Source organism: Podarcis liolepis, assembly GCF_965112155.1.
Source record: "Podarcis liolepis genome assembly, chromosome: 8".
NCBI lineage: Eukaryota > Metazoa > Chordata > Lepidosauria > Squamata > Lacertidae > Podarcis > Podarcis liolepis.
In genome coordinates this window covers 69,848,149-69,860,173 of record NC_139560.1, presented here as the reverse complement: position 1 = coordinate 69,860,173, position 12,025 = coordinate 69,848,149, and the positions used below count along the sequence as shown (strand labels likewise).

At 42.1% G+C, this 12,025-nt stretch overlaps 1 long non-coding RNA gene across 1 annotated transcript; it reads left to right on the top strand.

Annotated features, from left to right (window-relative positions):
- The first annotated feature begins 2,654 nt into the window (after nt 1-2,654).
- On the top strand, nt 2,655-7,279 carry LOC310714540. The gene is made up of 2 exons (XR_014529883.1): nt 2,655-2,715; nt 7,067-7,279. It is a non-coding gene; the product is annotated as an uncharacterized lncRNA (long non-coding RNA).
- The last annotated feature ends 4,746 nt before the right edge of the window (nt 7,280-12,025 follow it).

The window sequence follows — 12,025 nt, the reverse complement described above, 5'->3', positions numbered from 1 at the left end:
TTCAGCACCTCTGAGGTGGGCGCCATTGCCATCATAAGAGAACAAGGGAGGCATTCATGGTGAGTTCCGGCAACTCTTTTTCTAGAAAAATAGCACTGTTCCAACCTAGCCACATGATAGTTAGAAGGATAACTAGGATAACTCCATATATCCCGCCCTGAAATCCTTAGTGGGAGAAATCTGGATACAAAAGGAATAATCATCAACCAACTGCTCAGCCAGTGGACATGTTGCTTTTAAAACTGCTCACTGGGTTATATATTTGGCTGTGGGAGCTTTGGCTATGAAAATTGAAAAGTGCTCCAGCTGTGTGTTTGTTTTCTCTTGCATATGTCCATATCTCTTCTTTGGGATCCCTGCCAAAATTGTCAAGGTGACCCAATCCAGAGAAAGTTAGTTTTACTTATTGGTTCATCAAAATCAATGGGGCAAGCTACTCACTCTTAACCGATGTTACCAGGATGTCACAGCAACCCCTGAAGCACAGTCCTATCTACTGCCACTCTGAAGCAACATCAAAAGCCCTCTGAAAAAAGAAGTGACTGTGGTCCATGCAATACCTCCTTCTTACTCCCAATTTCACCACAGTTTGGGGAAATGTGACAGTCGGCACAGAGATGAGTCAGATTTAGCCATGTGATTCCTCCCACAAGTTATTGGGTGTCCGTCATGCTGATAGCAGAGTTCAGATAATGTCAGAACAGATCACATAAGCCACTCTACACATTCTGTACTGTGAAGTGTTAAGACAAAGGTGGTAGAATGATGAGTCGTATCCTTCTGACTGCAGGTCAGGTGGTAATTTTTAGAATGCTCCTCTACATCTACAAAGACACGGGTGGCTCTGAGGTCTAAATCACTGAGCCTCTTGGGCCTGCCAATCAGAAGGTCGGCGGTTCGAATCCCCATGATGGGGTGAGCTCCCGTTGCTCGGTCCCAGCTCCTGCCAACCTAGCAGTTCGAAAGCACACCAAAAGTGCAAGTAGATAAATAGGTAGCGCTCCAGCGGGAAGGTAAACGCCGTTTCTGTGCGCTGCTCTGGTCTTGGTGTTCTGTTGCGCCAGAAGTGGCTTAGTCATGCTGGCCACATGACCCGGAAAAACTGTCTGTGGACAAACGCTGGCTCCCTCTGCCTGTAAATAAGATGAGTGCCGCAACCCCAGAGTCGTCTGTGACTGGACTTAACTGTCAGAGGTCCTTTACCTTTACCTACATTTAAAGTTTCCTGGATCTCAGGAGGGGGGCACCCTATGGCCCTCCAGATGCTGTTACCATCATCCTTGGCCACAGGCCCATCCTATTTAGGAATCCCATTGCCAGTCAATGGTAATCCAGCCATACCCCCATGCTGCTATCTTTCAAGGTCATCTCCAAACCTTATGACAGATATTTAAATGCCCATACCGGAATACCTCGACTTGGATAATGGAACTGTGGTGTTCTTGCATTTTTTAAAAATAAAGACGCTATTGTCACACTCTTCGAAAATTCCTCCCTAGGGGATTACCGTGGTTTACATTATAATGTGTCCTTAAGAAGATGAAAACTTTTGAAGGTGCATTTCTGCAAACAAGTGTGCTTTCATACCTAAAAATATCTCACTGCTGTCAGAGATTTTTAAGACCTAAATCCTTATTTGTCATTCATGAAACTCTATGTGCAATTATACTGTAGAGGAATTAAATCCTGCAGCCTCTATGGAAAACCTGACAAATATATAAAGGGGAAGAGGGACCACCAGCATTCTAATATGAAAGAGCAAAAGTAACCAACTGGTATACACCTTGTGGAATTGGGATTCAGCCTGTGATTCTGTTCCCCTGTGATTCCCAGCAACTGGTATTCAGATGCATATTGCTTCCAAGAGTGGGGGAAGAACACAGCCATCATGCAGAGCAGCCATTGATAGACTTATCATCCAGTAAAATGCTGATGATGTCAGGATGCTGTCTGCGGCTCCCGGTTGGTTGCCCAGAAAAATATAAAGCCAAGGGAAAGTTTCTTACAGTCCTTTTTTATTTCAATCTTTACAGAGAGAGGTTATAGAACCAGCCTCTTGGATAATGGCATTGTCCTTTGAGAATTTCCACCCCCCCGTCTCTCCCACTTCCTCATTTATCATCATCATCATCATCACCTCCTCTATGGGTGCCACTCAGTTCCATCTGCCTTTGAGCATTTTGCTCTCCTACTTTTAAGGCTCGCCGGGTTCTGGGAGATGGTGGGTCTGGGATGCTTTCTAATGACAACATGTCAGCCAGGTGTTGTTCTGGCTCACCCATGATTTCCCAACTTTCCCCCTCATCTGCCTCTGAGCAGCTACCTCCCTCAACCCCCTGTTGTATGGTCAGGATGGGGAGGGGGTCTCCACCGTTCCTCCTCTGCCCAGTCCCTGACAATTAGTTTTCTTTAACAGTGGAAGCAGGTTTTCAGATTATACACAGCTCTTCTTCAGGCTTTGATTATGAGAGCAAAAAGTAAACATCCAATAGTCTAGAATAGAAACAACTGGGTAGTCAGGCTGATGGTTACTTGGTTGCAGAAGTTTACTGGCCATTGCTGTTGTCATGGAGATAGTCTAAGTTGAATGCAAACATGCCATTCTGATGTCATGTGTGATGTCACAAAGAGGATATGCTTTAAGTCTTGGTAAAGCCAGAAACAGTTAAGAGTCAGATTGTATCTCAGCCCTGTCAAGATGGATCTCCATAACAGGTGATGAATAGTTTTATTTGGGGGCTATATTAACTTTTACTACTGGGGAAAAGTTTTAGATTGGTTTGCCAGTTTGTACCCCATCAAGTTGAGGCCAATAAATATACATTCACAACCCTGCACCCAACAAATAATCAACTTTATCTGTGACTTTGGGACTGATTCATACAACCACATTTCTTTTCTCCACTCTATACCTTGCATCTCTCCCACTTCCTCATTCATCAACTTCATCACCTCCTCTATAGGTGCTGGTAAGTGTCGGAAATATAAGGATTGATAGTAGTCGTTAATTCTTTCAGAGTTGGATCCCTTCCAGTTGAACTTGGTGTCGTGGGGCAGAGGCACATATCTGACTTCCCAACAGCTGAATCTCTGTTGCTTCCTGGGAGGAAGAGAGGGATGGGCAAGGCAGCTGGAAGGTTGGCATGGTGCAAAACTACCAATAGTTGCACCAGATTGGCTCTGCCAGTGTGTTTGCACCATACTGACCTCTCTGCTGCCTTGCCTCTCCCCTTCCTGTTAAGAAGCTGCAGCTCAGCTATCAGTAGCTTAAGTAAGCATCCCACCCTCACAAATAGTTGCTACTGCTGTAATCAAATAGTATCAAATAGCACCACAAGCCTAATCTGAAAGTAAACCATTCCAGTTCTTCACCGCTACCACCACATTGAGCATTGCATCTGATGGTGGCTTGGTTATTTGGCCTACACTGTGCCATACAAGGAGCATATGGGCAAACAAAATTCACCAGGCCAGAGGTGGCTGCCCAACAAGACATACATTAAATAATAGAGCCTCTAGATAGTCCAAGGCAGACCATAACTTAGCATCACAATGGAGCTAATGCAGTCTGAACTGAAGCTGATACATTCTCAGAAGAAATGGAGGCATGAAATTGCTGAATTAACCTTTTGCTACACTGAATTAGCTATGTCATCTATCATTGCAGTGGTAGTGTGTGTGTGTGTGTGTGTGTGTGTGTGTGCATACAGTACTATTCCACTGAGACAGAATCAATTTTTTTCCTTGTTATATCAAATGACTATCATAGTCAAACATGCTATGTTAATATTAAATCAAATACGTGTATGGAATCTAACTATATAATCCTAAAAATATTATGAGTTGTGCGTAGGTGCACTGGACATGAACTTATCAATGTTTAGTATTTTTAAGTCCCTTTGATTTCAGTGAAAGCATGGAAGAGATCTGTAATCTCACTGAAACAAACAGAAATTCAAAGCACTCTTCTCCACAATTTCCAAGCTGTCATCTCCAGAAATAGGGTGATGTCAGGGACAGGAGGGACACGAGGTGGGGGGGGGGGGCTGTGGGCAGAGAGGACAGAGGAGGAGGATCTAGGGGAAGGGGCCAATAATTTGTTGGTTCTTTGCCACCCATGCAGCAGCTGCTGGTTGTGGAAGAAGAAGGGGGTCAGGAGCAGGAGACAGGGCAGGCAGAGACAGAGAGAAGGAGGAAAGAGAAGAGCTGCAGAAGGTCCTGGGACCAGGAGAGCCTGCAGAGCTCTGGGGGAGGGTTGTGTCTGAGGAATCCCCTCAGTCCCCCCCCCATTGTCTCTCTGTTCAAGAAGAGGCTTGAAGTGAAGGGAACAGCTTGATCTGCTGTTGAGGTGGAGCCTCTGAGGGCTTGAGCACACCGCGTCAGCCAATGGGGGTTGAGAAGGAATGGGGGGTGTAGCTAGGCTGTTGCTCCAACTGTCTGAGATAAGGCCCAGGTCTGCAGTCATGAGTTGTCTAGGCAACTAGTTAGTGGGGAATAATGCTGTGTATATTACTTGAACTTTAGGAGCTGATGAAACTGAGTGCTTTGTCAACAAAAAATAAATCCCCATAGCTTCAGCCAACTGCCATTTTGAATCAAGATGGTGGCCCAAATATGACTTTGGCATGACTCTGCCCCCTTTTTGGCACAAATCATGACCAAACTTAGCACACGGATTCCCAAGGTGAGGGTGACAGACATCATCAGTGTTTAGATTCTGGGCACCATTGTGAATCAATGTGGCAAACCAATCTGTGACTCTGGCAGGCCTTTGCCTGATTTTTTTTTTTTTTTATAAAATTTTTATTGGTTTTACAACATTTTTAAGAAAAACAGACAAACATTAAAAATGACAAACATACACGTATAGTTTCAAACATATTTTCATAAACCTCTTTTCTTGGACTTCCCCATACCCCCCCTCTCTGCATCCCAATGCCCATAGTTCAACTAGCAACTCCCAATTGTTACTTTCCAATCTCTATCATCTTAGTCCTCTTTTATAATCTGACCTTATATCCCTGTACCCCTTTGTTTCTGGAAACCACGGCATTTTAACATTCATTAAGTTTATAGTAGTCCTTAAGATAGCTTTTGAATTTTCTCCATTCTTCTTCCACCGTCTCTTTTCGTTGGTCACGGATTCTGCCTGTCATCTCGGCCAGTGTCATATAGTCCATCACTTTCATCTGCCATTCTTCCAAAGTGGGTAAATCTTGTGTCTTCCAATACTTTGCGATGAGTATTCTTGCTGCTGTTGTGGCATACATGAAAAAAGCTCTATCTTTCTTTGTCACCAATTGGCTGACAATGCCCAAGAGAAAGGCCTCTGGTTTTTTAGGAAAGGTACATTTAAGTACCTTTTTCATTTCATTATAGATCATTTCCCAGAAGGCCTTAATCTTCGGGCATGTCCACCAAAGGTGATAAAAGGTACCTTCAGTCTCTTTACATTTCCAACATTTGTTATCGGGCAAATGATAGATTTTTGCCAGCTTGACTGGGGTCATGTACCACCTGTATACCATTTTCATAATGTTTTCCTTTAAGGCATTACATGCCGTAAATTTTATACCGGTGTTCCATAACCATTCCCAGTCAGCTGACATAATGTTATGTCCAACATCCTGAGCCCACTTAATCATAGCCGATTTAACTGTTTCATCCTGTGTGTTCCATTTCAACAACAAGTTATACATTCTAGATAAATTCTTAGTATTGGGTTCTAACAGTTCGGTTTCTAATTTTGATTTTTCCACCTGGAAACCGACTTTCCTGTCCTGTTTAAAAAATTCCATTATTTGGCGATATTGGAACCAATTTTCTACTTTATGCTTCAATTTCTCCTGACTTTGTAGTTTGAACTTATCTCCATCCTGTTCTAAAATTTCCCAATACTTCGGCCATCCGACCTCCATATTGAGTTTCTTCACTGCTTTAGCCTCCACTGGTGACACCCATCTAGGGGTTTTGTTTTCCAATAGATCTTTATATCTTATCCAAACATTAAACAATGCTTTTCTGACAATGTGATTTTTAAAGGCACTGTTGACTTTATAATACCAAAGATATGCATGCCAACCAAAAGCGTTATTGAAACCTTCCAGATCCAAGATGTCCGTGTTCTCGAGGAGCATCCATTCTTTGAGCCAGCAAAAAGCTGCTGCCTCATAGTACAATTTTAGGTCCGGCAGGGCGAAACCCCCTCTTTCTTTAACATCTGTCAATATTTTAAATTTAATTCGGGGCTTTTTGCCCTGCCAGACAAATTTCGAGATATCTTTGTGCCACCTCTTAAAACATTCCATCTTATCAATAATCTGCAAGGTCTGAAACAAAAATAACATTCTAGGCAATACATTCATTTTAATTACTGCAATTCGGCCTAACATTGACAGTTTCAAATTTGACCATATTTCTAAATCTTTTTTAATTTCTGACCAACATTTTTCATAGTTGTCCTTGTACAAATTCTGATTCTTAGATGTTAAGTAAACCCCTAGGTATTTGACCTTCTTGACCACAGTCAAACCTGTTTCCTCTTGAAATTTCTCCTTTTCCATATCTGTTAGGTTTTTCCCTAAAACTTTGGTTTTTTGCTTGTTCAACTTAAATCGGCCTTTGCCTGATTTTTGGCACGACAGGTCCAAACTCACAAATTGCACTACTTTTAAATCACAACATACCGGTATTTTGTCCTGAACAGGGTTTGGAGCTGGTGTAACTTTATGCTGGCTTAATTTATACTTTCTTCCTTTATGCCAGTGTATTGTGCATAGGAATTTTCCCCAAGTGAATACCATATCTAGAACAAATCCATATTTAGGCATGCCTCAATGACGTGTAACTAGTTGAGCAAGAATGTAGATGTGACAATATGCACATCAGGATGGATAGCTTATTCAAAGCAATGCAGCATGCACAGAATGCATCCTAATCGTGAACACAGATTCAATTTCAATTTGTTCTTGGATAAACTTGTTTATGCTGGTGGATCTCCAAAGCTGGACATTCTTTCAAAAAAAGAAAAAAGATTTTTAACTGTCTCTATTTTGTATTCATTTAGGAGTTCATTTTTCTCCAGTCCGATACTGAAATAGCTGAATGGTAGAATGTTTGATGCTGGAAATTCATTTTTGGTTATTTAATTATGGATGCAAAGGCATTGTTAGGGGAAGAATATTTTATGTCAAGCTTTTATATGATGACTAAAGGGCGGATTGTTCAAACGCCTTTTAAAATAAATGCTTAATGAAATAAAACTTCCTTTTGTACTTGAGTGACAATCTGCTTTTTCCTTGTTTAATCTGCATAATATATTGCTTAGGGTTTGTGTCTTCATAAACAGCCAGCATCAAAACTAACAACAAAGAAGTCTTTGGCTGTCAAATATGTTTTCCTTCCCTACTCCCCATGTTCCCCTCATCCTTTTTTTATTTATTTATTTAGTGGGCGAGTTTTCTGGAATTTTAATTTTCCTCTTCTATTGATCTCTGTTGTACATTCATAGAAATTCAATAATTAATTAAGTGATTTCTGTGTCGTATGCATGCACAGATGCTAAGCAGATCTGGATCTGATCAGTGCCTTGGGCAGGGGTCCTCAAACTATGGTCCACGGGCCAGAACCGGCCCGCCAGGGTCCTTAACCCGGCCCGCCCAGCAATTACAGAACTCGCCACTGTCTAGCGGGTCTATGTGTGTTTCCATTCTCTCCCCCCCCACCACCACTGCATGTGGGGACCAGAACTGACATCAGGAGCCCCATGTGAGGTGATTGCAACAAATGCAGCACAGAGGAGAGGAGAGGGTGTGAGCGTGCGAGGGAAGTGGAAAGGAAAGGAAGGAAGAAGCCAGTCAGCGATGTCATATGTGCCATCGTGAGGAGCCCTTCGCTGCCATCTGGAGAAGGAAAAGAAGGGAGGTGGCGGCGAGGCCTGAGGTAAATACACGCGCATGCACACTCACCCGCCCATTCTTTCACCTTAGAGGAGTTCTTGGCTGTGCTTGTGGTGGCAGCACTCCTGGGGTGAGTAACCTTGCCTGCACTGGGGGGGGGGGGACGGCTTTTATTTTACCTCAGCTGAGGCTCCGTTCTCATTTCTCTCCCCCCGCCGTCCGTGCGGCAGTTTGTTAGTATTTTATGAAGTGGCAAACAAGAAAACTGAACATCACAAGAAATCAAACAAGGTTATACTCAACATAGACAATTTTCTCCTCATTCACATTGTGACTGGTAAGAGGGCACTGACAAATAGCCGTTATCATAGAAATTCATTATTGCTATTATATTATCATTAGCCAAAAGCAGGCCCATACTTCCCACTGTTTAAAAAGCTTGGGGACCCCTGGCCTTGGTAAACTAAAAATTCTGCTTTGAGCTCCATGGCAGAAAGGTGGGGTATGCTAATAATAAATAAAACCAGCTTTCTTATAACCAGGACAACCTGGCAGAAGTCTCAATGCATTGCACTCCAGGCTTGATGATGCCTGCAATTTCCCCAAATGCAGGACATTCAACTGCATAACTTGATATAGATAACACAGGTACAAAATCAGAATTTGTATTTCCCCTTAATGCACACTTTCAATTTTATCTCAGCATGAGTCCACACCTCAAAAATACAGATCATATTTCTTGATTATTTTCCATTCTGGACATGGGATGAATGAGCAAGCAGCAGGGATTTCCTCTCCTGTTTCCATTTTTGTCCGATTTCTCTGACATCCTTAATTGGGGCCAACATTTTTGGTTCCAAGGGCAACTGAATGCCTGGTCTTTTGCATCCCCACCTTCTACAAGTTTTTGTAAGGTGGTAGAAATGGGATTGGGAGCAGGAAAGAAAAGATTTGAAGGTAGGTCAAGGTTGATAGCAAAACATTACCAGAAAGGATTACGGAGCGCCATTTCAGAAAGTCATATTTTCAGTTGCATTTATGATATTGCTATTTGCCATACTTTAGGTGTGATTAAACTTTGCCATGTATAGAAAAAAAATTCTTCCCAAGTCTCTTAACTGCAGAAACAGCAGCCAGTGTGTTTATCAGGAAACCTATTGCAAGGCATCAATAATGCTGTTAATAACACCTCATGTGTTTTCACCTTGTCCCTGCACTGAACCGAGAAACAGAATTATCCAGGAAGACATCAATGCTATTGTTGCAGCTAAATGGGGGCCATTTTTAAACGGCAATGAGGAACAAGTTGAGACACAATAGCCATTGCTTTATTTACTTGTTTAGGGCTGATAGTCATGTACACGTTCCTTAAAATTAAATGCAGTCTTTGCATTGAAGTAGAGGAGGTGAGCTTTTCATAACAAGAAAAGATTGTTTCGAGGAATGGAGGACGGCCTTGACAAAATTTGTTTGGCAAGGAAAGAAACCTTGCATTAAACACAAACTACTGGTAGACAGGAGAGAGGAGGATTCGCATTACCAAATTTCAAAATCTATTATGAAGCCGAGTGTCTAATTTGGATTAAAGACTGGATTCTATTGGAAAAATTAGATATACTGGACCTAGAGAGCTTCAACAACAGATACGGGTGGCATGCCTATCTAGAACACAACAAAGTCAAAGTCCACAGAGGTTTCACCAATCACATCTTTAGGAGCGCTCTGTATAAGGTGTAGACAACTTGCCAACCATTATTGGAAGTGCATACACCATGGTGGCTGTCACCATAAGAAGCTTTTTCAGTTAAAAAATCAAATATGACAGGGAATTGGGCAAGTACAGTGGTACCTCGGTTTACAGACACTTCAGGTTACAGACGCTTCAGGTTACAGACTCCGCTAACCCAGAAATAGTACCTCAGGTACTTTGCTTCAGGATGAGAACAGAAATTGTGTGGCAGCAGCATGGCGGCAGCGGGATGCCCCATTAGCTAAAGTGGTACCTCAGGTTAAGAATAGTTTCAGGTTAAGAATGGACCTCCAGAACGAATTAAGTTCTTAACCTGAGGTACCACTGTTTAGTCAATTAGTAAGAGAAGAACAAGACCAACTGAAGTTAAAATAATTTGAGGAAATAAGGCACCATCTCACAGACTGGCTTCAATACTACCAATTACACAATGTCTTTACCTTGTATAAAAAAATCAGGCTTTGGAAAGGAAGAATCGAAACTACAAAAAGTATTACTAAGAAACAATAAAAAATTATTAACTAAAGCATATGATTTATTATTAGAGTAGGATTTAAAAGATGAACAAATAAAAGATGTACAGGTCAAATAGGCCCAAGATATCAGACATGCAATCCAATTAGACCAGTAGGCTTTGGGAAGGAGGAAGGGGGACTCTAGGACCCTGCCAGAGCCCTCATGCCTCCTTCCTGTGGGCAAATGCTTACCTAATGCCCTCTCTGCTTGGCGCCCAGTGTGGGGGAACCGGTTGCACCACCTTAAAACAGCCTCTGTGTGCCAACCTTGCTTACCAACATGGAGACCTCCAGATGTGATCAAACGCCCATCACTCCCAGACAACAAGCCCAATATTCAAGGATCATGGGAGCTGAAGTGAGGGATGGGTGTATATGTCATTTTCACTCAGTTTTTTCCTAATTTTAAATTCAGTTCTCACATTTCCACATCAGTTTGTCCCCCCCCCCAATTAAAATTTCTCCTGCAATATGTATTTTTGCATGTGATTTCCTGCTTATATAATGTACTTTTCTATGATATGCACTTATATGCACACTTTACCCTGCTGTATGCATTTTTGTACGCATTACTTGGCTGGATATATATACACTGCAGAATTAGGAAAGTGTGCTCTTGCTACAAACTGAATTGAATTCCTGCCCTCACAACATTAGTTGTACTCCAACAGCATTCTGGAGGGCACCACTTTGGCATAGCAATGCCGATTTTCAAATTGCTGGCCTCTTTCTGAAGCTTCAGAGATTAAGGGAGCAATCCTACAGCAAGATTGGCTGGGGTGAGCAGGTTAGATCCAGCAGATATACAAGCAAGCTGGGAGGTTCTCAGTGCCGTCAGTCTGTGTTGGGCTTACTCCTTCAGCCTTGGCTAAACTGGAGATACACCATTGCATCTCCGCCATCTTGGCTCAGCTGAGACCTAGCTGGCTCAACCAAGCCCGGCAGATCTTAAACCAGCATAAACCCTGAAAATGGGGTGCCCTGGGTCTGTGGCAGGGGCAGGCCCAGAAAGTGAGGACTTTGCTTGGATCCTTAGCCTGTTCAGTTGCATCATGTGACCTCACAAACTGCCACAAGTTAAGTTTGCGGCAGTGGTGTAACTCAAACATTATTTTTCAAGCTTCAACTGGCTCAGTCAGCAGTAGCCCCACTGCTGAAGCAGCTTTTAATGTGGTGTAACTTTACACCATCTTCACTTACACCAGGTTGTTTTACACCAGCCTTCCCTGGAAGGTTAAGAAGAATGAAGGGCGGAATTATTTGGGCGTGTTAAAACAATGCAGGTAGATTACTAAATGATCTGTTTTACAGAAGATCATTAAGACATCATTGGACCTCTAGGAATGAAAGAACAGGCCCAATTATATTTTAAGATGCATTAGGCTCTAAGAATTGTCAACGTGGTTGAACTATTTATGGATATCTAAGGTGCTTTGAAGTATTAAGATAGATGAAGCAGATAAGTTGATACTGAGCCACAGTTCAATTGTTTCATCACTGAAATGTCAATCATCTCCATAAGATGATATACTGCCCTTTAGGCAGGTTTAGTGAGAGAGCCATTTTTCTGTGAAAATATTTTAGCCAAGATAGAGCATAATTATAAAGCCCAGTACTGTCATTTTTCTACTCTATCGGATGATCCCCATTTAATATTTATTATTCCAGGTATCTAAAAAGTCATTATCTATAATGTACCAATCAAGATATTCCCAGAGACTCATACAGAAGTAATGAAAAACTCTGGCATATTCAGAAGAAAGAAATTGCTGCAAAGACAGATTCCAGTGATTTGATCAGACATTTCTAAAAGTTCCCAGCTGTGGAGCTTGCAATTTGCAACCAATCCACACCACTTATTC